At 50.7% G+C, this 26,764-nt stretch overlaps 1 pseudogene; it reads right to left on the bottom strand.

The window, feature by feature from the left end:
* LOC113606754 (AP-2 complex subunit beta-like) overlaps positions 1-9,188 on the bottom strand; it is a 76,696-nt pseudogene extending 67,508 nt beyond the window's left edge.
* Between the last annotated feature and the right edge of the window lie 17,576 nt (positions 9,189-26,764).

Here is a 26,764-nt window from a genome sequence, read left to right on the forward strand (position 1 = left end):
AGTATGGGAATCGCAGACCCTGTTTCCCGCAGTTCTGTCTTCAGGATCGGGAGAGCAAATCCAAGCAGACTTGCAGCAGAGCCTGGGGATGGGCTCGGTTTGGTGGGTCCCCCGTTTGTGGAATCTCAGAAGGAGCAGGCTCCAGTGGGCCGTGGCAAGTTCGCCCCACCTGGAAGTATCCAGACCTCAAGGCCCAGCAGTCCCCAAGCCCTGTGTCTGGGCCCCCAGGAAGCAGACGAGACAGGCTGCCGTCCTCCTCGGCCCTCTTCCTGCCCAGAACAGGTGAGGTCCAGTCCGTCATTAGGGAGAAGCAGGGATGGGGGTGTCCCATGTGAGAAGAGGACACGGAGGAGTTTGTGTACGTGGACGTCCACACCAGGAATGTGGGTCGGTGGGACGCGGGCACTGGGAGGGGCAGATGGTGGGCCTGAGTAAGCAGGGCGGGGCCAGGGGTCCTGAGGAGGGGCTGTGACAAGCTTTGCCTGTGCCAGGCCTTAGACTCCCCTGGGCTTCCCTGTCCTGTTCACTGGGGAGGAGCAGCTGAGCAGCGTTGGTGGAGGGACCACTCTCATCCCCAGGGCCTGGCAGCATCAGACCTTCAGGCTCTGGGTCGGGGAGCCTGAGGGGCGCAGGTCCAGCTGTGCCCACCAGGGAGGCCTGGAGGGGCTGGGCGGGAAGCACTGGTGTGGTCATCACCTGTACAGAAGCTTCCGAGCCAGTGTCCAGTGGAAGCTCTCACCTGGCATGTGGGTTTCAAGTCCACAGCTCAGATCACCTTCTAGCCGCTTGGTTTATTTTCTAGACACAAAGTCCTAATATCTCCTATGTCCCCTGCCCGTGAAAAGGCACGTGTGATCTGGCACCAGGTGCTGCCTCTTGTCCCCCATGACTGGACACCGAGCAGCCAGTGTCACCGCATCATGACTGTCAGGGGGTGTCAGGCGTGGGGGGATGAGAGCACACAGTCCAGGCCCATGAGGGGCCGTGCCGTCCATGGAGCCGGTGCTGCGGTTGTATGTGTTCCCTCCCCCCACCCCATGGGCAGAGAGCACCGTCCCCTTACAGACTGTTACCAAGTTAAGTCATATGGACCCTGCTCAGGCCCTAGCCTGGCAAGGCTCTCTGCCTCAGAGGGGAAGGTTTCTTTTTTCCGTTTGGGTTCAAGTAGGCAAGTAACAAAACCAAAGCTGAGACCACCACAGCACAGGCTCCATTCAGCGGCCAAAGAATGGAGAAGCGGGAACTAAGTTCACAGATCAACTTCTTGCCCTCCTCGAGAGAGTGGTTTAATTTGAAAGAGGGAGGAGGAGTGAGGCTAATGATGGGGATGAAGAGGCCTTCCGGGGAAGGGGCAGGGCTTTTTCCAAGGGAGTGGGGTACCACCTCTTTTCACCCGTTTTTTGTCCTTCATGTCCAGTCATGGCCACCGGTAGGTGTGTCACTTAATATGCTGATATAGTAAATTCAACCTGTGATGACACGCAGGGTCTGTTGGAGGTCAGATTCGTTGCCATCTTGGTCCCAGCTGGTTCCATCTGTTTTTTTGTTTGTAGCTTCCTTTCTTATCTCTGGACCCTTTAACTTAAATATATAGGTGAACTCCTGCTGAGGGTGGGGTGGAGGACAGCCCTGTTCAAGGTGGGTCCACGGGTTTTGAGCAAGGGCCCGGAGCAGCTCTGACAACAAGAGGGGGAGGCTGAGACGGGCGGTCAGTCTGACGCCCACACTGGGGCCTGTGGTCGGCATGCGGAGGTGGTCAGTAGGGGGCATGTGTCAGGGAAGGTTGTCGGTGTTTACACAGAAGATGTGGATGTGGGTCCACATGCAGAGCTGCCTGCAGACGTTGCTACAGAAACTGCTGATTCTTTCCTGAGAAAACTGGTGGGGGGGGGCATTCAGGCAACAGGGCAATCTGCTTGCTCTGGATGTTCTTGTGGGGAAGTGGGGGCACAGCAACAGGGGCTCAGCCCACAAAACCCCAGAACCCCTCCCGAACAGCTCCAGAACCGCTTCTGGAATGGCAAGGAGAAGGGGGTCTTCCACCTACTAGATGTATAGGAAACGGGTGGCGTCTTCAGGGCCACCCTCACCTTCAGGTACTGGCTGGGAGGCTCACAGAACCCAGCACATACTTGTGGCTTGTGTGCTCACAGCTGAGATGGGTCACAGCACGCAGTAGGGATGCACGGGAGGGAGGGTCCCTGTTCCAGTCAGCTCATGATCTTTCATGCCCCCTCCTTCCCTCGAGGGTCTCTAGGGTGTCTCTTCCCCCAGCGACGAAGGGCAGAACCATGACAGTTACCCCCACACCCATCCCCCCAGGGAAGCTCACTAGAGACTTGGCACCTGGCTGGGGGCTGGTCATTTGATGTTCTCTGCCCTCACCCTCCAAAATGCCAGTGCCCAGAAGAGGAGCCGGGGTTCAGCATGAACCACATAGTTTGTGCAAACAGCACAGGTGCAGGGGGCTGCCCATAACGGGAGGCAGGAGGGTTTAGATCAGGGCAGGGAGCTGCTCACCAGCTGAATTAACTTCCTGGGACAGCTGTGGCAAATGACCACAAACGGAGGCTCAGAACAACAGAAACCTGTCCTCTCTCAGTCCCGGAGACAAGATGTCTGAGGTCAAGGTGTCCCAGGGCTGCGCTCCCTCTGGAGGCTCCAGGGCAGGGTGCTGCCTGCCTCTTGTGGCTTCTGGGGGCTCCAGGTGTCCCTGGGCTTGTGACCACATCTCTCCCGTCTCTGCCTCTGTCTTCACATAGTGTCTCCTGTGTGTCTGTGTCTCTCCTCTGGTCTCTTAGAAGGACACTGTCACTGATTTATGGCCAGCCTGATCCCGGATGACCTCATCTCCAGATCCGTAACTAATTATGCCTGCAAAGACCCTACTGCCAAAAAAGGTTCCATTCTCAGATTCTGGGGGGCATGATGTGGACGTAAATTTGGGGGGGACCCCCATTCAACCCACTATAGCACCCAGTTCCCAGATGCCAGCCGACCTTCTTCAGCATCAGGCTGGTGATGTTCTGTCTATCTGCACGGAGCTGTCTTTTGTTTCTTGTGGTAACAGTGAGGTTGGGTTGGGGGCGTTGCTGGCTGACCTCCTGGTCATTCCAGGGACCATGCTGAAGTGTCCTTCCCAGGAGCGTGGGACCATGGCCAGGGCTCCCTGTGAATACCCCACACTGACTGCTTGGTGGTCAGACACCTGCATGGGCTGGACTGGTCCCCGGCACCTTCTACCACATCCACAGCCTGGTGGACTCTGTGCAGGCCTATGACCAGGAGGTGTGGACCGTTAAGATCGGTGGGAGCCCTCCTGCCTGCCACATGGCCTCCAGCCCACCACAGACCCTCCAGTCCTGCCATGGACATCCCCATCTCATAAACTCCAAAGAGGCCTTCTGGGAGGTGTTAGAACTTGGCCATGAAGAAGACAGGGCAGGCCCTAACTGCAGCAGGTGAAGGCAAGTACTAGGGGTGCTTGGCTATTTGTCCCCCAAAGACCCAGAATGTGGGCTCTGACTTGAGGGGTCCACCTCCACCTGGGCCCACCTGGGGGGTCGCTGCAGAGAGAGCACATCCTTGGGTGATTTTCTAACTCTCCCCACCCCCAGCTTCACCCTCTGGCCCCCCCTGGCCCCATTAATAGTGTTTAAATTGTGTCTCTCACCCAACAGGCTTGCGTGGGAGATTTTAATATTGTGTGGGAGTCCAGTGGCCAGCGCCCATGTGTCCTGTGTGTCTTGGGAGGGGAGGGAGCCTCGCTCTCACGTTCCTGTCCCAGTGCACCTGAGGGCGGGGGCAGCAGGCCAAAACTTTCTTTTGGCAGAAGCTCCCTTTCTGTGAACAAGGTTTCCCTCACTCCCGTTATCCTCACTGGAGGCTCAGGAAGCCACAGCATTGGGGCACCTCCAGCACCAGGACCCCACCCTAGGGAATTTCTCAAGAGCAGGGACCAGGCCTGGGGGCTGAGGGGAGGAGGGAGCCGGCCTCTTTGGGATCCACAGGGGCTAGGATGCTTCCTAGGAGGGCCTTGGACTCAGCTTAAGTACCACCCAGGGTCTCCTACCCCTCCCCTGGTAGGGGGGCCCTTCAGATTCCAGGGCCCCAAGATCCTCCCCACCGTCTTCTAGCCCTGACTGCAGAGTCGGGGACCCAGAGACCCCCTCCCCGGCTTCTTTTTCCTTGGAGGCTCCTAGAATTCCATGAAGCTGTGATACTCAGGGTATATTATGGTGAAGGATGCAAGTTAAAATCAGCGAGGACAGAGGGGACGAGCAGGGTCCAGCATCCTCGACTGTGGCAGCCCAGGGAAGCCCACCTGAGTCCTGAGGTTCAAGGTTTATTGCGGTCTGTCACGTCAATGTGGGGACCACCTGTGCCTGACCTTGGCCTCCAGCCCCTGGGGCGACTCAGGAAGCCCCACCATGCATAACGCCGTCAGCACACAGCAGCCTGGAGTGAGGTCCATGGAACACGGACATTCCCATCAGACTCAAGGTGACCTCTGGGGCCAGGAGCAGAGGCCCGGCCTATCTGTGGGCAGGTGAACCCACACCGCACGGGTCCTGATGCAGTGCCCATTCCGTGTGGTCAGCATGGGTGCACGCAGGTCAGCCAGTGTCTGTGTGTCTCAGCCCGTGACCACTGACCATGCTGTCCTGCTCTGCTCACAAGAGCGAGGCCAATGGAGGGACAACGGGGGTGGGAACAAAGCCGGGTCATGGTCAGGCTGGGTGAGAAAGGGTCCACGGAGCAAGAATACTGCTGCCCTTGCCTGGTGAGCTGAGAGCTAACATCCGCCCTGTGGTCAGTCCATCTCCCCACATCAATAGGTAGAGCTGCCTTTCCTGCATCCTGGGGGAGGGTCATGTCTGTGTATACAGAAGGATGCACAGCAGAGCACGCAGCAGGCTTGATGCCTGTCCTTGGCATGTACTTGGGGGCTTGGTGAGGGTGGAATATACTGACAGGTCATGGAGCCTACCCCAGGGAGGATGTTGGGGTGAAGCCTTTGGGAGCATCTGGAGGGGATCCTCACCCGTCTGCACAGGTGGCTTGAGGACACTGACCAAGCCTGGGTAGGCGGGGGGGCCCAGGAACGGTCCTGGGTCATCCCTGAGGCTGGACGAGGGGTGTGGAGCTGGGGGTGATGGCGGTGGCGAAGAGGGGCTGATCGCCGGACAGTGTGGAGAGGGACCATCCGAGGCAGCGGGGAAGGTGAAGACTGTGCCTGACGGGAGGACGGAGAGACCAGCAGGCAGCGCTGTAGGCGGGGTATCAGGGTTGATCCCTGCAGGGTGGCGCCCAAGCCCCACAGGGCTGGAAACCACCCAGTGTCCAGCAGGCAGCGCTGTAGGCGCGGGGATCAGGGCTGCTCCCTGCAGGGCGGCGCCTAGCCCCGCACCGCTGGAAGCCACCTGGTGTCCAGCCAGACCCCCGCCAGGAAGAGAAAGGAAGCCCCGTGTACACTGCTGAAAACACCAGTGCGGGACATTTGCTCTCCTCTTCACCCGGCGGGAAAACAGGCAAACTGGAGAGTGATGGGGTTGAGGTGGGAAATGTGGGTGCTGGGAGCCTGGAGAGGAGGGTTTCTGGAGGGGGTGAGACCACAGGGCGCAGGAGAAGGACAGGGGGTGGGCAAGGGGACGGGCAGTGAGTGTCCGGCGCTGGAGCACATGCATCCTCCCTCAGGCCGGCCCCGCCTCCCCCGAAGGCTGGGTCTATTAACACAGGGGATGCTGGAAGAGGGTTTTCTGTCTGACCGGTTCACTGAAGCTGGGTGTTTGTGGGGACAAGGGCCAGTCTGGAAGCCCCGGTGAAGACATTGTTCTCTCTGAGGGAATGAGGCGGACACTCAGTCCCCGGTCTGTGGGTGGTCTAGTCCTCTGGTTGTCATGTCTCTTCTTGGGGGTCACTGGGGCTTTATCCTCACTCCGTGGGGTACAGGCAGGGAGGGATGGATTTGGCCTGGCCTAGCTGTGCCTGGGCTCCTGGGGAGGACCTCTCTGGCCCACATGTTCACAGGCCTCAGTCACCCCTGCTTGACACCCCCCTCCCGGAACTTGGCACAAGGACCTGCCCTGTGAAACGGGGCGCCTGGGTCAGGGGCTGGTGGATCGCTTCTCAGATGGCCACACTCAGGTCTCGGGGTGGGTGCTGTGGCCTGCGGCCACTCACCGTGGTCACCACACCGCTGCAGCTCCTTTCTGGGGTCTGAGATGCCCCAGGGGTTGCTGGGTGAGGGGAGGAGGTCGCCGTGACAGGGACGTGTGGGACAGGGGTCCTGGGTCCCTCCCCGAGGAGGAGTGGGCGTCATGCCCAGAGGGGAGGCGGCCGGTGACAGTCCTGGGTGTAAGCACAGCGCCGCCCCCCGCAGGCCGGGTGTGGGATTCCTGCGGCCCCAGCACAGAACACCAGACGGGGTGTGGGGTTGGGACAGGGGACGCCTACTCTCAGGCCTGGAGCCCGAGGTCAAGGTATTGGGGGCCCGCTCCTCTCGCGGGTTCTGGGGTCAATAGGTCCCACGCCATTCCCAGCCCCAGCTGTGTCTCTGCCGTCACATCGCCTTCTCCCCCATGTGTCTGTGTCCAAATTCCCCCCATGAGGAACCCCCCAATTACAGGTCAGTGACGTCATCTCAACCCCGGCACCTCTGCGGTGGCCCATCTGCACACAAAGTCCCATTCTGAGGTCCGTGGGAGTCCGTCTTCCGGGGCCTCTTGAGGTGACCAATCCTGGTGGTCGACACAGCTCGTGGGGGCGTGTGGGGGGCGGGGCCCCAGGCCGGAATCCAGAAGCCTCACGGAGGAAGTGGTGTCGTGACTCAGGGAAGATGGACGGACAGGCAGAGGTGAGAGGGAGGCCGAGGGGCAGTGAGCCCTTCCCTCCGGGGAGTGAGGAGTCTCTAGAGGGCCGGGCCGGAGCTGGCGGGGGGGCGTGGCGGTCAGAGGAGGACGGCCTGGTCTGCGAAGTGCGGGGTCACTTAGGGGCAGAGGCACGGGGCCCTCAGGGATGCCCTCTGTCTGCTCCTACGAAGGCGGCCGTCCGTTGGGCTCCCAGCCAGGTTGAGCCAAACGTGGAGAGGTTTGAAGACACATCCCAGGGCCGCCTTCGAGAAGTGCCTAGTACCTGGGGACACGGAGCCTCCAGCCTGCCGGGGAGTGTGTGGGGTTGGTGGCACATGGGGCTGCATCAGGGCCCTGAGGAGCTCGAGGTGCCTGCTCCAGGCCTCACCTGGCGGCTGCCCAGGGCCTCCTGCTTCAGGCACCGACCCTGGTCTGGGAGGGGCCAGCAGGTCCCCTGACCTGTCATTGCAGCCAAGCTGAGGCTGCTGAGCGGCCAGGGCCGGAGCACAGCCTGTGGGTGGGATGTGCGTGGGGACGTCGCAGGACAGCGGTGGGGCGCCTGCATCAACAGAGGCGGGTCATCCACTGGACATACAACAGGAGTGAGCTGGACAGCAAGGCCAGCATGAGGCACAGCTCAGGTGGGGAGGCAGCTGCATGTCCTCCATCTTCAGCACCCAGACGTGTGTGTAGAGATGCTTATCCAGATACCGAGGGGCTCTTTCCTCAGATGCCTCGTGCCTCATCATCTGGCAGGTGTGGGGGTCCTGGGGCGACCGTGACAACATGCCACAAGCTGGGGGGTTCACAAGAGCAGAGATTTCCCTCTCGCAGCTTTGGATGCTGGAAATACAAAATGAAGGTGTGGTTGGTTCCTGCTGGAACTTCAGGGAATCTGCCCTGGCCTCTCCCGGCTTCTGTGGTTTCCAGAAATCCTTGGCGCTCCTGGACTTGGGGCCGCATCACCCCCACCTCTGCCTCTATCGTCACGTGACTTCTCCTCTGTCTGTGTCCAGATTTCCCTCTTCTTATAAGGACCAGCTGTTGGATTTAGGGCTCTCCCTAATCCAGCATGACCTCATGTTAACCACATCTGCAGACACCCTGTTTCAGAAATAAGGCCTGATTCTGGGGTAGGAATGGATATAAATTTGGGGGGGGATACTATTGAACCCACAGGAGTAGGTGAGGTGTTAGAGGATGGAGGGAAAGAGAAGTGCCCACCGAACTGACAGGGCATCATGAGACCGAAAGAGGCAGGCAGCTCCAGGTAATTAAAGGATCAGTTTATCATTGGGTAGTTTACTCACAGGATGGGATTGGACAACAATTGGAAGGAAGCATGTGTAGCTGCACTCTGTATGGCCAAAGGGTCACCGGGACAATTTATGGTTAACTTGTGGGTGGGGGGTGCTTGGAAACAGGACGTACATTCCTAAGTCAAGGTTCATGAATGGGTAACTGACCTCATGGGCACTGGGAACACATCAGCGAAGGTCTTCCTTGTTTGGGGACTAACAAAGCATAGAGGCCACCTGGTCCTGATAATTACTAAACAGCCTCTATTAACTAGAAAAGGCTTGAGGACAGAGAAGTGTTTGACCACACAGTACAGTCCTGGGTAAGGTCAGCGGAAGGACGAGCCCAGGATGGCATCAGTTATGCTGACAGCCTTACATGGTGGGGAGGCAGGGCTGGGCAAGGTGCGGGTTTGAGTCCCGCAGGTGCCCCAGAGAAAGGGACGCGGGCCGGGCAGTGGGGTGGGCCTTGCACCTCGAGCGGGACAGGGGCATGGCCCAAAGAAGTAACCTGACACTTGTTCTTAGGGACGCAGTCTGTGCAGTGTGGGCATGCCTGTGTCCAGGGTCACATCCTGCTGCTTCAGGGCCCGACCTCTGTGTGACCTCTGCAGGCCGGCCTGAGTGGGAGTATATTGTGTCAGGAGCCTCAGGCAGGACACATCCTCAGGGTTTGGGGAGGATCCCCAGGAGGCCTTGGAGGTCAGTTCTGGTGGGGGAGGGGTAAGTGTTCAACTCTGCCACCATAAGGGCGGCGCCCACACATGAAGGGGGTGGTATTATCAGTTTACCTGAGAAAACACACTTTCAGGTCTCCTGTGCGTTACGGAAAAATCATGTTTCTAATATGCGTGTTTGCAGGTAGCTGGAAATGCTCCAGCCTTGCTCTGTGGCTGGGCCCGTGCTCCAGCAGCTCCCAAGCACTGACTGCAGTGCCATTTGCTTCACCTGGAAGGTCCCAGTCTTGGGGTGAGGGGGATCGGGCCACGGCCCCGGTGTCCAGGGCTGCAATCAGGCAGTACACGGCCACTGGCCCCATGGGGCTGTTCACAGTGCGTTGATAAATCCAAATGGATTCTGTCCTGTGCTACTGGGGACGAGCCCTGGGTCTGCTTCTGGATCGTCCCTGTGAGGGGTTGTTCATGCCCTCATTTACACTCCACGGCCCACACGAGGTCACCCGGGGCCCCAGAAATCACATGGGCAAGCAGACAGGATCTCTTGGCAGAAATGGAAATTCCTTGAGGTGTCAAGATGTTGATGTGACGAATAATTATTTTTTTTAGCTGTGATTAAAATATATGTAACATAAAATTCACCATTTACCATTAAATTGGACAACTCAGTGGTATTTATCACATTCACAGTGTTGTGCCAGCACCACCTCCATCTGGTTCTAAAACATTCTCATCCCCCAAAAAGGAGACCCCCTTCCACCTCCCCTAGCCCACTAACCCACTTCCTGTCTCTGTGGATTTGCCTTTTCTGGACATTTGATATAAATGGAATCAGTTTGTGGTTGTTCTTGACTGAATGTTTGTGTCCCTCCAAAATTCACTTGTTGAAATCCTTACCCCCAAGGTGATGGTATTAGGAGGTGGTGCCTTTGGGAAGTGATTAGGTCATGAGCGTGGAGCCCCTATTATGGGATTAGTGTCCTTATAAAAGAGACGTCAGAGAGCTCCCTCACATCTCCTCCATGTGAGGACACAGGGAGAAGATGCCACATACAACCAAGAAGAGATCCTCACCAGAACCTGACTGTAGTGGCATCCTGATCTCAGACTTCTGTCCTCCAGAACTGTAGGAAATACATTTCTGTTGTTGAAGCCCCCAGCCTGGTAGTTTGCTATGGCAGCCCAAGCAGACTAAGACAGTGTCCTTCTGTGTCTGGCTTCTCTTACTGAGCATTGTGTTCTCGAGTTTTGTCAGCACTGTAGCGAGTGTCAGTGCTTCTCTTCTTTTCATGGCTGAGTAATATTCTATTGTTTGGATGGAGCACATTGCGTTTATTTGTTCTCTGTTCACCTGTTGATGGTCATTTGGGTGGTTTCCACATTTTGGCTGTTGTGAATCATGCTGCTATAAACATGCATGTACAAGTGTTTGTGTGGACGTGTGTTTTCCTTTCTCTTGGGTTTATACGTAGGAGTGGAATTGCTGGGTCTTGTAGTGACTACATGTTTGACATTTTGAGGAACTGCCAGACTGTCTTCCAAAATGGTGGCACCATTTCACATTCCCACTAGCGCTGTTTGAAGGTTCCAAGTTCTCTCCTTTTTATTGTCTGTCTTTTGGATTCTAGTACCTTAGAGGGAATGAAATGCTATGTCATGGGTGTTCTGTCAGCCCATCAGACACTCACCCCTTTTATACCAAGTACTTTGTAATGCTCCCCTCACTTTCTGAAATCAGAGGCAGAGATAAGATAATCTCTCTACACATACAATTTAAGTATAGTTATGTATATGTGTGTATGCAGCTACAGTTACAATAGAGAGGAGAATTAAAGATAAATACATTTTAATGAAATAATATAATAGGTGAATGCTTGGCTTAAACTACACTAAGTAATCAGATGTTTGCTTAAATTTTTCTTCAATTTAGATTTAAGAAAAGGCAGGTAACATTCAACTCGCTTCAAACTTTATATTTAATGTTTTTAAATGAGGACAAATAGGCATTGTTGTATAGAATTCGAATTACTGTGGTGACAGCAATCCTGGTGCATTAACTGGCAATTCAGAAACTCTGAGCCACTTTACCAGGAGATTGGATTTTCCAAAATATCAGAGAATTCTTGGTAAACTTCTGAATAACTGTGAGAACAAGCTTTCCTAGAATCACGTCGTTGTTCTATTCCTGCAAAATTCAGCCTATCTTAAAGCCATATAGAAATAACTTGTGTGTAAAGTAGAACAGAGTCAGATTCTCAGCTCAGAAAATCATGAGCAGGTCCTTCCCAGGAAGGGCAGGCAGGCACAGGACAGCGTCTAAAACAATTGTCAAATGCATAGTTCTATAAGATCGGTGATTTTACTAGTATAACTCGAGATATGGGAAGACGCTACAAGAGGGAACCATTTCCTGGACCATAACAGACTAGTAGGACAGGTGACCCAGTGGCTTTGGGCTACTGTTAACAGGGCCTAGTCCAGTAACAGCACATTGAGTGGCCTATCAATGAAATCCTCACCTGAACTGGGAATGAGTGTTCCAGGTGCCGTGGGATAAATTGGTCATGAAATGCCTCCTAAACCTTGGTCAAAATTACGACCAAAAGAGGGGGGATTGTAACATAAAGAAAGTTGCCCACCATTCAGTTGTACAAGAATTAAGTCCTCAACCACCACAATCGCTGACTTACAGGACGCCCTGAAAGGAATTCAGGGCTAAGATCAGGATGAGACACTTTGTACCCTGGGCCAGAAGTGGCCCTCAGAGAGTTCCACATTTTCAGGAGAAAATTTGTATGAACCTGGATTCTTGCCTCTTCCCACATTTAGAAAAGCACTAAAACCATTAGGGTATCTGTCCCTCCTGAATAGCAGTAACCTCCTACCAAGCTGTGTGCTTGGTTGCACGTACCCCTTCGTCAAATTCACACAAATGTGTCACTTTTTAAATACAAGCAGTTCTTTTCAGCTTTCACGTAGAGAAAAGCCGTTCATGAGCAGCATTTCACAGGAGTGCAAACTGAACGGGCCAATCGACAGTGGTGAGATGGTCCTCGACACACGCCTTGTCCTACGTGGTCTGAGGTCCCACGTGGCTCTCTTTTCACCACCATATTGGGGGAAGATGAACCAGAATGTCTGGCCCTGTGTGTCTGACATGGCTGCGCTGGCCCCCCTGGATATGAGGCTCCTGGTGGGAGAAAGCACAGCCCCTCAAGTCCTTCTGTTTGGTCTCAGGTACAGGGACAAGCTCTCTGTGGCCCGGATGGCTTGGTGCAAGCAGGCACTGGCAGGGCTGGCCCCCGCTGAAGCTGCAAAAGAGGAAGGTCGCCGTCACCACGGAGGTGACCCTTTTCAAGAACTACTTGCCCAGGGGAAGTACTCTGCGCAGGTGCAGCCACTGCGCGGTTGCGGACGTGGGAGCTGCTGGGGCACGTGGTGGGGGAGGGATGCTCCACACCAGGCAGGGTCAGTGGCTCGAGCCTGTGGCAGCACTGCAGCCCTGTGGTGCTCTGCCCGCTAAGATGCCACATGAACCTGATCACGTGAGTGTGTACTGCACCTGATCTCAGACATGTGTGCTCACTGCTGACCCATCACGTGTGCCTGATGTCATACACACAGATGTGCTCACCTGCTCACTGCAGGCCCATCACATATACTTCATCACACACCCACTCACTGCTGCCTGTCGCCCCCACTCCATCTGGGTCGAGTCCTCTAAGGAGCTCGGGGTTGCCCTGCTGGACCTCATCAGCTGGTCCAGTGCTGCAGCTGCGAAGGGGAGCCTCACACGGGTGCTTCCTGGTGTCCTTCACACTGGGGTCCTGAGCTACACTCTCCTGCCCAGTCAGTTTCCAAGAGACCGGGCAGGCTCAGACCTCTTCGAGGGGCTGGCTTAGGTAAGGGGCTGGCTTGTTTCCTGGGCAACATTACTGTTATCTCAGACTGAAGGGGGATTGTGTACCGCCAGGGAAAGAGACATCCATGTCCTGACCCCAGGGCCTCAGGACATAACCTCATTTGGAAGTAGGGCCTGGTTGTGTATGTAGGTAAGACAAGGGCCTTAGGGTGGTCCCAATCCTGTGTAACTGTGTGCTTATATGATGAGTGGAGACAAAGACACAGAAGGGAAACCACATGAAGATGAAGGCAGAGATGGGAGGGATGAAGCTAGAAGCCCAGGGATGCCTGGGTCCCCAAGAAGCTGCAAGAAGCAGGAAGGACCCTCCCCTGGAGCCTCAGCACTTTCCACCTAGACAGTTAGTATGAGTGGGCCTGAAGTGAAGGCAGCACCGTGGTCCCTGACCAGTCTGTCTTACCCCCTTGACACTGTGGGGAGCACCTCCCACGGAACGCTGACCAGTGAGTTGGTTTCCCATGAGACTGTAGGATGCTGGTCCCATAAACAGGCAGGCCCATCAAACCCTCCTGGGCTCTGGTCACACACGGTGACTGTGCACCCTGTGGGGCTGGGCTTTCAGCCTCTTCACAGGACCCCTTGGTGTTGGTTCAAAGTTCAGCTTACACCCCAAGAATGACGGAAGGTGAAATCCTCATCAGCCCTGTGCGGTGCAGGCAGGGAGACACAATTAATTGTAGAGTTAAAAGCAGAGAGGCTAAGGGTTACTCAGCCATGGAAAAGGAGTGAAGCACTGACACAGGCTATGGTGTACATGCACCTCGAAAACATGACGCTCAGTGAGAGAGGCCAGACAGAAAAAGACAATTAGTGGATTCCACGTACATGAGACATCCAGAACAGGCAAGCCCACAGAGACAGAACGTGGACCGGGGATGCCGGGGCTGTGGGAAATGAGGGGTGGCCTCTAAAGAGTGGGCTTCTGGGGAGATGATGGAAATGTTGTCAAATGGATTGTGCTGGTGGGTGCACAGCCCTGTGAATATGCAGAACACCACTGAGCTTAAGACTTAAAATGGGTTAACTGTGTGGTATAGAAATTCAGTCTCAATAAAGCTGTTATCAAAAGTGAAAAACTGGAGGCTTCCAGGCCCACCTCCAGAATCTGACAGCCAACGTGCGGGGTCGCACAGGACCTGCATGTTTGAAAGCCCCATTGTGTCCAACCAGGTGGTCTGAGGGCACCTTGCGAAATTCTCCCTGTGGCATCAGAAGCGTGGGGCGCTAGTGTGGCCAGGCCTCAGGCAGAGAGGCTGGATTCCGTGGCCTTGCTGTCCTCTCTTAGGGAGTATGGCATCATCTCCGTAGAAGGAGGTGGGTCAGCTTGAAGCCCGGTTCCCTCTTCTGCACGTTTCTTCTTTCTTTCCCAGCAATGATGCTGGCTGAGCTTTGCCAGAGCAACCAAGGCAAAAGCGTCATGCACAGAATGACTGAGAACTTTGACCAGGTGCCATGGACTCCTCAGAGGCAGTGACCCAGGACTGAGGCCCCAGAGCCTCCTTCTGAGTGTCATGGCCCCGGTGCCCCTCTCATGGGAGTTGTTGTCAGGCTTAATGGTTGAAGCAGCCATGGTGTTGAGATTTCACTGGTAGAAACTATTTCTTTTCTTCCTTGGGAGAAGCAGGTCTCCTTCTACTTTGTTGGGATACCCGCTTTTTAATAAACAAAAATAATAAGCTGTAAGTACATATTAAGGATTAGGTTATACATATGTAAAGAATAATCATAAAGATCAAGAAACAGAACCTGATGAGTGGACACCCAGGAGTGCCCTTCCCTCGTCACAGCCTCCTCCCCACCGTGAGGTCGCTGTTCTCCTGATGTTGTGTCAGTGACTTGTCCTCATAGCTTACGCCCAGGCACGTATCCCTAAATAACGCAGCCCAGCTTTGCCTAGTTCGAAAGTCCGTAAGTGGGTGGACCGTGCTTGCTGCTTTGTTGCTCTTGATGGCTCAGCATCGTGTCCATGAGATTCTTTCATCTTGTGAATATAGGGTTTTTTAAAAAATAATTTTTATAGTTTTACTACCTTTAAACAAAATGTACTCTGTTGCTGTGGAATATTCCTTCATAGGAGCGTGCAGGGTTCATTTCTGCATCCGCTTGTGATGGCCTTCAGGTTCTTTCAGGTTTGGCTCCTGTGGCTGCGGAGTCCATGTCCATGTGTCCTGGTGCAGGACTGGGGGGGTGGTGTTCAGCTGGGAGGAGCACTGTGGGTCTGTGTGCACGGACTTCGCTCTCTGAGGCCTGATTGTTTCAGAAGTGTTTGCGCCGCCCGCTGCGCACCAGGCTTTCCATTGCTTTACATCCTGCTGATATTTGATACTGTGTCTTCATGTCTGCCATTCTGGTAGGTGTGTGCGCCGTAGTTTTCTTATGGTTTTAATCCCTCGGTTGTTAGTGAAGTTGTGAATCTTGTGGTATTCATGGATTACTTCCTGTTGTTTTTTAAAAAGTTTTAAAAATTTTGGTCAGATACACATATCATAAAATTTACTGTCTTAACCATGTTTAAGTGCACATTTCAGGGTCATGAAGTAATTTGCACTGTTGTACAACCCTGGCCGCCATCGTCCTCCAGAACATTTTCACCTTGCAAAACTGAAACAGTGCCCATTAAACACTCACTCCCCATTCTCCCTCCCAGAGCCCCTGCACCCACCATCCTGCTTTCTGTCTCTATGGTTCTGACTGCTCTATGGGCCTTGTATGAGTGGATCAAGCACTGTTTGTTTTTTGTGTCTAGCTTACATCACTGAGCATAATGCCCTCAAGGTTCATCCCTGCTGCAGCCTGTGTCAGAATTGCCTTCCCTTTTAGGCTGAATAACATTCCCTTGTATGGATGGACCATGTTTTGCTTCTCCATTTATTTGTTAATGAACACATGTGATATCTACATTCATTTCTCATGTCATATAATTTTTGTGGAATAACATCGGAAAGTCCTATGAATCAAAAGTCATTTGCCATTAACTTTTTTCTTAAACTTTTTATTGTGAAAAACAGCAAAGCTAAGAAAAAGGGAATAATACATGTCAGCTTCACTTGTGTTCAGGAATGTTTGCATACATGTGCTGTGCATGTGCATAGGTATGTGCATTTGCACGTTAGTGTGTGCATGGGCATATGCGTTCATGTGTGTTCATATGCTAGTGTGTGAATATATTTGTGCTGTGCACGTGCATGTGTTTGTGTGTGTGCTGTACCTGCCTGTGTGCACACCTGTGTGTTTGCTGGAACCACTTGCAAGTTGGTTGCAGACTGAATTGTGCCCCACATATGTCCGCACGCACCTGCTCAAACAATCCTGCGTAGCCAGGTAAAGGTCACAGATCTCAGGGATTTAAATGGATGGAGCAGGATGTCCTGACACAGAATCTGTCTTCCAATGACTGTCACTGTCTCAGTAACATGCTTCACACCTTCTTTAAGCCCCATTCAGTGTCCAGCTTAGGCCCCCTTAGGTCCAGTGACCTGCCCTGGATCCCCTATAAGCTACAATGTCACAGTTGGAGAGTCTGGCCAGGGCTGGGTGTGCCCCTCCTGTTGGCATGGCCTCCAGGCCCTTAACGTGGCTCCTGTGTTCCCATCTCTCAGCCAGGCCCCAACTGGAATGCGGCTGTCACCTCTTTCCTCACAGGGTCCCATCGCCCAGTCAAGGGGGTTCATTCTCCCCAAACACAGCATCAGGAGTGTGGGGGGGGTGACAGTCCCCGCTGGGTCTCCTTCATGTGAGACCCTGTGCTTTTGACAGAGCAGGCACTTTGCACTCAGGGGTGGTGGGGTGGTGGCATGCGGCCCACGATGGGCAGGCGAGTCACCAGGTGGGGATGAGCCACTGTGCAAGGAGTTCTGCGGTGGGTTCTCCTCTCCAACGGCTTCTGTGCCCCAGCCTCTCCCCGTGTCTCCCATCGAAGACAGCTCGGTGCCCGTGCTGGGTGTCAGCCCCAGGGCGTGAGGTCATCTGACCGGGAGCCATAGGTGCCATCCGCCACACACCCCCTCCACCCCCCCCCCACCTCCCGCACACGCTTCAGGGAAGCAGGACCTGAGTGCAGGGCTCTCAGCGGCCCTGAGTGCCCCGCCCGGAATCGGCCAGCGGAATGGACAGACGGGATCTCCTGGCCCGGACCATGCAGGACTGTCTTGCCTGGGCTTCCAGTGTGGCCGCCTCCTTCTGGAAGCCTGGGAGGCTGGAATCAGGCCACTTCTTGTCTGTCCTGGCAGCAGACTGGCCTGCACTCTAAGAAGTTCGTGGCTCACCCGTGGATCCTGACTATCAGGTGGCCAGAGAAATTGGTAACATTTTCGTTTTGCCTGTTGAAATGTTTAATGACAACGATTTTGTTCAGCTTCCTGATGTGGGTGTCCAAAGATGAGAGACCCATGTGTGTGATCTGTACCTCCTATGAGATCAGCCCTAAGCTAGTTTAAACATGATCAAGTTCTGTCTACACGGTAGATTTAGACCTCTGCATGTCCTGTCTACTGATTATGTTTAGAGCTGACCATGTGTTGTCTATAATAAGAAGATTTAGACCTGACCGTGTTCTGTGTACGCTAGGACTATGGGAACCTGGGTAGAGACCTGGCCTGGCCTCAGTACTGGGAAGCTCCGTGCATGCATCTGAAGGTCAGTGCTTAGATGTCTGGGGTCTGGAGCTGAGGTGGGCTTGTCTAGGTAACAGCCTCTCTTCTGAGTGTGGTTACCTGGTCCTCCCAAAGGTCAGTGCTATGGTTGGGGCCTTAGTCTTAATCCCTGCAAGGTTCACCTTCCCTGGGGCTTGTGGATAATCCTCAGGAGGGCTACCTGGCAATAATTCCAATTCACCAGCACGTGCATGGTGCGTAGGGAGGCAGGTTTAGCTGGTGAATTGATTGCAGGGCACACAGATTGGGCAAAAGGCCGATGGGCAACAGGTGAGGCTGCTGCTGAGCTCTCCTTCCAGTCTACCGTCCCTACTCAGCGGAGTCCAGAACTGCCTCTCGTCTTTCAGCCCTGCTGTCCTCTGAGTTTTCTCAACATGTAAGTGAGATGAGAAAGGACTGAGCCTGCCAGAACCAAGGTAGTGTGTTCAACTCTAGCATGAAAGCTTTAAAAACTGTTAAAATCACACAGAACCAAAGTGAGAAGAGGAGGACTTCTCTGGGACAAGTGTGGGGAGAGGAGAGCCACCTTATACGTTTTCCCATCCCAGGAGGTCCCAGGGACCCAGCTTGTTTCCACAGTAGGGGAGCCACCAGCAGAGCCATGGTGTCCTGACCAAGGGGACGTGTGACCCCAGGTGCAGTGTCTGGGGAGGTGGGGTCACCTGGTGAGTGTGGACCTGTGACCCCAGGTGTGGGGGTTCTGGGGAGGTGGGGTCACCCTGGAGGCTGTGCATGTGTGAACCAAGGTGAAGGGTCTGGGGAGGTGAGGTGGGGTCACTCTGGAGACTGTGCACATGTGACCCCAGGTGGGGGTGTCTTGGGAGGTGGGGTCACCCTGGAGACTGTGCACGTGTGACCCCAGTTGAGGGTGTCTGGGGAGGTGGGGGTCATGCTGGTGACTGTGCACGTGTGACCCAGGTGGAGGGGTCTGGGTAGGTGGGGTCACCTGGTGAGTGAGAACGTGTGACTTTAGATGCAGGGTCTGGGGAGGTGGGTCCCCGTGGTGAGTGTGGATGGGCGACCCTAGGTATAGGGTGTGGGGACTGTGTGGGTCTCACCGCATCTGCATGTGTCGGGATCACATGTACGGGGAGACCCCATATCTGCTCTTTGCCTGAAGAGTTTCTTATCCCCTTTGAGATTTCCAACATCTGAATTAAGAGTGTTGCCCTGATTATCCTGTGGTTCCTTTTCTTCTCTTAATCTTGTCACATTCATATGAGGTCGGGCATGTTTGAGTGGGTTGCTGCTCTGTGTTCTGGTGAGTGACAACACTTGGTGGTATCATATTAATATCATAGCATATCATATGTCTAATGTATGGGGGTCACCACTGCCTGAGTCCCAATGGACAGAGGTCAGGTGAGCACAGACTAGCTCCCCACTGAGAATGGTCTCCCATGTGCCATGTGAAGATACTATGATGTCCCCTTAGGTGGGGGACTGTTTGGTCCTCTGACATTTGTGATGAAGGGGAGTCAAAATGGCATCTCAATTAACAAGACATTATTTTATGAATTTATTTTAAGTGAAATAAAACACACATCACATACCCTTTACCATCATCACCATTTTAAGTGCACGTTTCTGAGGCATCAGATATATTCACCTTCTCGTGGAGCCATCACCACCATTCCTGGAACTTTTCATCTTGCAAAACCAAACTTCCACAACCATGAAAGTCTCACTCCCCTTCCCCTCCCACTCGGCACCAGTGTCCACTTTGGTCCCTGAGTTGTCGACTCCAGGGCACCCACTGGAGTGGAATCCTGCAGTGTTTGCTGATGGCTCACTTTGGAAGAGCTGACTTTCAGTCTGAAGCTCTGCCTGTTTGTATCTGAAGAATCTGCATTTAAGGAGAGGGTGTATGAGGAAGGGGGTGTATGAGGGACAAAGGTGTCTGGGGTGCAGATGAGCCAGGACCTGACCAGCTGCCTTTTGGGTCCTCTGGTTCCATCTCTTGGCCTGGGCCTCATCTGCATCATCACTGGCCCCACTGGCACCCCTGGGGTGTTGTTGTCTGAGTGAGATTCCCCTGGTGCCCCTGCTCTCCTTCCCTCCTCCTGCTGGTTGGGGAGGGAACTGCTTGCCGTGTGGTCTCTACTCCTGAGGCACAAAGGACCCTGCAGCATGGACCTGCAGAGTGTGGGTGTGGTCCCAAGAGCATGGGACCCACATAGGACACAGCATTGGGGTATGACAAGTGCTAGGGCTGCCTCATCACTGACAGGGAATGTTGCCAAGATCCTGCTCGGGAGGGCGTGGTGGGTGGCCTGGGACCCCAGAGGCCCCATTCCTATCCTGGAGCTTGGACAGTGCATCCCCATGGGTTCCAGATTCACCCCATATCTCAGCCATATCCCTCTGTCCTGTCTTTGGACTCAGGAAAATGACCTCTACTGATCATTGTCCACAACATAGGCCTGGCCCTGTCGGTATTAAGATTCTTTAATTTAGCCGTCCTGGAATAGCAGCTCTTTTTAGGTCTAAGAAGGAACAGCTCAGGAGTGTACAACAATTTCAGATGAAACTAATATTCAATGACTATCTCTATACTGCTAGGTTGTTGACTTCCATTAGTCATTATTCTCCTGGTTTTAGCTCTGATGTGGGGATTACAGAGGAGTCAACATTTAAATCTTCATAATCTGTGTATTTGTAGCTTCAGTAACATTACTGACCCATAGTTTGTATGGTTTGGGAAGAGATTGATTTCATGTAGCATGTAAAGGATTCACAATGATGACAGGGCAATTAAGATTACAATAATGGCTGGTAAATTGTTCAAATTTTCTCTACCTGTGCATCTATTGTACGTATATGAGTTAGTTTAGTTATTAATATTAGTGAAATAATATAGAGGACTAGAGAACTTCTTTTAAAAATAACTATTAATGTGTGATTATGAAAATGTAAAAGTTCTTCCATAATCGGCGATGTTGCATCTTGAGAGCCTAGATGAAATTGATATGCCTTAGAGATATACAGGATTTTAGCCTATGATTTAACTTTGAAAAAGTGACATCACTTTTTACTTTTATCTCATTTATTGAGAAAGGCATAATTTTTCTGGTGTTGGCTTGAAACTGTTTGAAAAGGACTTGAGTACTTCCTTATTTTACATTTACGTAGGTAGGATCTTCAAACATAGTATATGGTGGAGGGCATCCGTGTAACCATTCTAGGTTAGGAGTAGCAGTTTCCACTGCTGATACTTCTCGTTTGGACACAAAAGCTTTTCAGAGTATGAAGGTTATTAGCATTACTGGTGCTACTGAGATGAATGAGTCTAAAGACAAAATATTTCATGTTGTGTGTGCCTCAGCGTACTCAGACTAACGTAGTGACATCCCTGAGAGGCCAAGAAAGTGCTGCAGGATGTCATATTTACTACTACAAACATACTTGTGAAGTGAATTTTTGCTCATGCTGAGTTAAGTGTATAACCTGAGAATAGTGGGAATCAGTGTAGGCAGCCTCCTATAATAGTGAAGACTGCTCCCATGGACATTACGTCATGGAAGTGTGCTACTACATAGTGTGTATCCTGGAGGACAATGTCTGGGGATGAGTTGGCTAAGATGATTGCTGTCAAAGCACCTACTGTAAAAAGAAAAATCAAGCCTAAAACTCATAATATAGTGGGAGGTCATATAATACCTCCGTGAAGAGTTGCTAATCAGGGACTTCCCTGGTGACGCAGTGGTTAAGAATTCACCTGCCAATTCCGGGGACACGGGTTCAAGCCCTCGTCTGGGAAGATCCCACATGCTGCGGAGCAACAAAGCCTGTGCGCCACAACTACTGAACCTGCTCTCTAGAGCCTGAGAGCCTCAACTACTGAAGCCCACGTGCCAGAGCCCGTGCTCTGCAACAAGAGAAGCCACTGCAATGAGAAGGCTGTGCACCGCAACGAAGAGTAGCCCCCGCTCACCAGAACTAGAGAAAGCCTGCGCGCAGCAACGAAGACCCAATGCAGCCAAGAAAAAAAAAAAAATTAAAAAAGAGTTGCTAATCAGCTAGATACTTTTACTCCTGCAGGGATAGAAGTAATTGTGGTAGCTGATGCAAAGTATACTCCTGAGTCGACAGCTATCCCTATGGTAAACATATGATGGGCCCACAAGAGAAATCCTAAAAAGCCAGTGGACATGACTCATACTATTCCCAAATAGCTGAAAGGCACTTTTCGTCCTAAATAGTATGTAATGATATGTGAGATTATAACAAACCTGGTAGGCCATGAATACAGACTTCAGGGTAACCAAAGAGTCAAAATAGGTGTTGGTATAGGATTCGGTCTCCTCCTGCAGGGTCAAAGAAAGTAGTGTTTAGACTTCTATCTCTTAACAGTATGGCAATTCTGGCTGCTCGGACTGACACTGGTGATTATAGTAATATGGCTATAGTTGGGGAAGATTAAACAAATACTGGTGTTTGGTATTGGGATATGACTGCTGGTTTTGTATTAAAGACTATAGTAATAAAAGTAATAGCACCAAGAATTGAAGAGACACCTGCTAAACGTAAGGAGAAAATGGTTAGGTCAGCAGAGGCTCCTGTGTGGGCCAGATTGCTGGCTAGAGCTGAATATACGGTTCCACTTGTACCAGACCCAGCTTCTACTATTGGTGATATGAGTAGGAGTAAGAATGATGGGGGAAGTAGTCAAAAGTTTATATGATTTATTTGGGGAAATGCTACCTCAGGTGCCCCAGTTATTAGTGGCCTAAGTCAGTTTTCAAACCCTGCAATCATAATGGGTACAACTATAAAGAAAATTATTACAAGTGCAGGGACTGTTATGACTGCCTTACAGATTTGGGCATCTCCAAGTAGCGCTCCAGGTTAGCATAGCTCAGCCTGGATTAATATACTTAAGGTGCTGCCTGCTACTCCAGGTCAAGCACCAAATAGTAAATATAAAATGCTGATATCCTTGTGGTTTGCTGAAAATAATCAGCAGTGTATGAACAGAGGTAAAAAGACTGAGCTAGCATTCGACTGTAAATCTAAAGGCAGAGATTGAGCCCTCTTTCTCACAAACCCTGTGCTGAATCAACAAATTGAATTGTAACTTCAGAGAAGCAGCTTCAATTTTGCCCGTGATTTTCCTGCCTTTTTTCTTTCTCAAAGGCAGAAGTGGATTGAAGCCAGTTGACTAGAGGATTTGCCTGTTAACTAAAATTTCCTGGGGTTAGAACTCATCAATCTTGTAAGGATTTGGCTTATGCATTCAATGTTTGCTTTGCATTCAATTGATGTAGGATAAAGTCCTGCAGTCCTTATTTTTAGAAATTAAGCAAATTGTACTTGTTTAGGGTTTTCAAAGCTCTTGGTCTAAACTAACCTAAATTCCTAGTCCAGCACCAATAGAATGGGTGTTATGGGTAGTAATCGTGTGGCTATTGTAAGGCCAACTGGCCCGAGGCAGGGGAACACAATCAGATTCACAGGTTGCATCAGACCGAAACTCTCCGGACCACCCAGTTCCAGAAACTGACCTGGAGACTTTCCGGACCACCCAGTTCCAGGAAATGACCTGGGGACTTTGAACCCAGCCTAGCCTTCCTGCCTTTCGAGGGGCGGGACCAACGGTCCCCCAGGATACCCGAAAAGACCACCAAATAAGGAATACCCTGCGCCCTCCCAGATTCACCACACCCCTTTCCCTTCTTCCCCTATAAAGTCTTGACCAGCCCTCGCCCGGGTGCGACTTCTCTGGCCCCTTTCTCTCGGACCAGTGAACCTCGCTCGGGCGCGCTCCCTAATAAAGCTCACTTGAAGCTTTCCTCTGTTTCGCGGTGCCGTTTGTTAAGATCCGACCTTACAGCTATTATGATTAGTAATGATAGGAAGGTTATTTGTTTTGTATGTTTGTATTTTTGTGTTGTTTATTGAAGGGAATATAGTTAGTGATGTGGAGTATGTTAGCTGCAAGTAGAAATCTTTGCTGAGTACTGTGATGGCCATTAGTGTTGGTAGAATGATGTTATCATTTTTGTTATCTCTTGGATAATTATTCATTTGGGTCCAAACCCTGATAATGGTGGGCAACCTCCTAATGACACTGTAATGGTGTGGATAAGGATTGTGATGGGAGGTGTTTTATCTCATGTGTGTGATAATGATACTCTTGTAGTACATGATCTGGGTATAAATAGGAAGAAGATAGTGTTGTTATGATATAAATTAGTATGTTTAGGATTGTTATAATTGGAATATACGTTATAATAGCTGTTATTCATCCTATATGGGCAATTGATGAGGAGGGTGTAATTTTTTGCAGGTGAGTATGGCTAAGTCTGCCTCAGCCTCCAGCTATGATTTATAATATCACTATGATTAACAGTATGTTTAGGTTGATGGATGGTGACATGTGGTATAAAACTGATAGGGGTGCAATTTTGTCATGTTGATAGCATCAGGCCTGCTCTTCATGGAATGCCTTGAGTTACTTCGGGCAATAAGAAGTGAAATGGGGAAAGTCCCACTTTTTTTTTTTTTTGCGGTACGCGGGCCTCTCACTGCTGTGGCCTCCCCCGCCGCGGAGCACAGGCTTCGGACGCGCAGGCTTAGTGGCCATGGCTCACGGGCCTAGCCGCTCCGCGGCATGTGAGATCTTCCCGGACCAGGGAATGAACCCGTGTCCCCTGCATCGGCAGGCGGACTCTCAACCACTGCGCCACCAGGGAAGCCCAGAAAGTCCTACTTTTGTGACAAGGACGATTGCTATGATAGTGGATGCTGCTAGATTAAAGATTTGTGTAATTCATTGTGTTCTTTGACCAGAGTATATTAGATTAATGATAATAGCCATATAAGTAGTATTGATGTGGTGGATTGTTTTAGAAAATATTTGTTGGATGCTTCTGTAGCTTATGGGTTCATGTTTTTTATTAGAATGGGGATACCATTAACCAGTGTGAGCTTGTTACTACAATTATATTTCCTGAGATAATGGTCAGTAGAATGATAGTAAAAACAATGAGAGTTTATTAGTACAGGAAGGATATACAACAATACTTTTGGGGTATGGGCCTTGAAGCTTTCTTAGAGAACCTTACTATATAGCATGTGGTGTAAAGTGGTAGCATGGAGAATGTAAAATTCTTAGGAAGAATTCAATTCCAGGAATAAGAGCATTTAAACCTCTATCATTTACTCTGTCAAAGTAACTCTTTTGTCAGACATATTTCTTAAGTTTGTGGTGGGTTGCCTGGTATGATGACAGGTAGTGAAAACTCTCATATACATAGGGCTAATGTTAGTAGTAAAAATATTTTTATAAGGGATGTATATGTTGATCATATCAAAATTGTGGGTAGGATGCTCGAATTCATAGAAAGGAGATTGTTAGATGTGTTTTAATGATGACTTGGGCTGTATATAATTCTGGCACATAGGGATTGTCGAATGCTCCTAAACATAGAATGTTGTGGAAATGTTTATTATAAGGAAATTGACATATTCTCTAGGAAGGATGGGGTGAATGGGCCTGCTACATTTTCTTCATTGAAGCCAAATACAGGTTTTGATTCTACTTCTGTTAAATCAAGTGGGGCTTCGTTGGATTTCTTCTACTGCAGAGATAATCAAATTCTGGGTAGGAGTCAGGAGAAAATTAGTCATAGGTGTTCTTGTGTAATAAATACTGTTGAAAGTGTAAGTGATCCATTTATCAGTAGGACTGAGAATAGAATACCTGCTAATAAGACTTCATATGAGATTGTGTGTGCTACTGTCCGTAGAGCTCCAGTGAGTGAGTATTTTGAATCTGAAGCTCATCTAGATCAGAGGATGGAATAAATGGCTAGGCTTGATATGGCTAATATAAATAGTATGCCTACATTTATATTAATTAATGGATAAGATATGGGAAGAGGAATTAATGTTGTGAGAGCCACGGTTAAGGCTAGCATTGGGGCAATAATACATAAGTTGATGATGTTGATGGTCATGGTGGTTCTTTAATAAATAATTTGAATGCCTCAGCAATGGGTTGTAATAATCCATAGGGGCTGATGATTTGGGGCCCTTTCTGGATTTGTATATAGCCTAGGATTCTCCATTTAGTTAATATGAGGAATGCTATGGTGAATTAAATTGGGTAATTTGTGAAAAAATGTTGATTATAAACATATTCTTAGGAAGAGGACTTGAACCACTGCAGATAAAGGTTTCAGTTTTACATAATTACTGGGCTCTGCCACCGTATCAAACCCTGTTCTACAGTAGGGTATGTATAAATTAATTGAATGTAGATTATATCATCATTTAGTTTGAAGACATTTTGTAAAGTAAGCAGTATTTCACTTGTCCTTTCCTACTGGGAGAAGTCTATAATAGAAACCAACCAGGATAACCCAGTCTGAACTCCGATCACGTGGGACTTTAATCGTTGAACAAACAGACCATTAATAGCAGTTATACCATTGAAATGTCCTGATCCAGCATGAAGGTCATAAACCATATTGTCGATATGAAGTCTAGAATACGACTACACTGTTATCCCTAGTCTAACTTGTTACATTGATCAGTGTTTTAGAACAACAGGTGATAAAGCATTTTGACTTAGCTGGTCTAAATTTTAATCATTCAGAGGTGGTTTTATTCTCCAAAAAATAAATGGCGCATGGCTCAAAGCGCATCAGATTCAGTAGTTCTGGCTCATAGGCTCAGTAGTTGCAGCGCACTGGCTTAGTTGCTCTGTGGCACGTGGGATCTTCCCGGACCAGGGATCGAACCCATGTCCCCTGCATTGGCAGGCAAATTGTTAACCACTGCATCACCAGGGAAGTCCCAGAATTGCAGTCTCCCTTTTAATATACCTTAAACCCAAAGAATCCATTGAAAATTGTTACAGAAAATAAGAGAATAAAATATTGTAAGGACTATAACAGAAGCATATAGTACACAGTTCATATAGACACATCCCAAGCAGTTACAAAGTATATTAAAAGGGAGGTTGCAATTTTAAAATAATAAAATAAAATATACCCACAAACTCCCAATATTTCCTGAAAAGTTGCAACCTGAAACCCTACTGTAGGAAGCAGAAAATTCCAGGAGACATGCTACAAATGAAAGATCTAAACCCTGTGGTTGGATAAGGAATTCTGGAAGGAAGGTATCCTCACCCAAGGAGAGCAGGTTCCTATAGTTCTCTAACATCACATCCCTGTACAATTCCCACTGATCTTGGTCCAGGCATTCCCAGTCCTCTTGAGAGAAATCTATGGCCACATCCTGGAATGTCAGCAGTCCCTGAAATTAAAAGTACACAGTCCATGTGGCCACGGGAAGAGTTCATAATGTAACCCAAGAAGAAAACAACAAGTTAAAAGAACTGGTTTTAATTTAG

Source organism: Aethalodelphis obliquidens, unplaced genomic scaffold (assembly GCF_003676395.1).
Source record: "Aethalodelphis obliquidens isolate GAN/ISIS:26980383/991018 unplaced genomic scaffold, ASM367639v1 scaffold45, whole genome shotgun sequence".
NCBI lineage: Eukaryota > Metazoa > Chordata > Mammalia > Artiodactyla > Delphinidae > Aethalodelphis > Aethalodelphis obliquidens.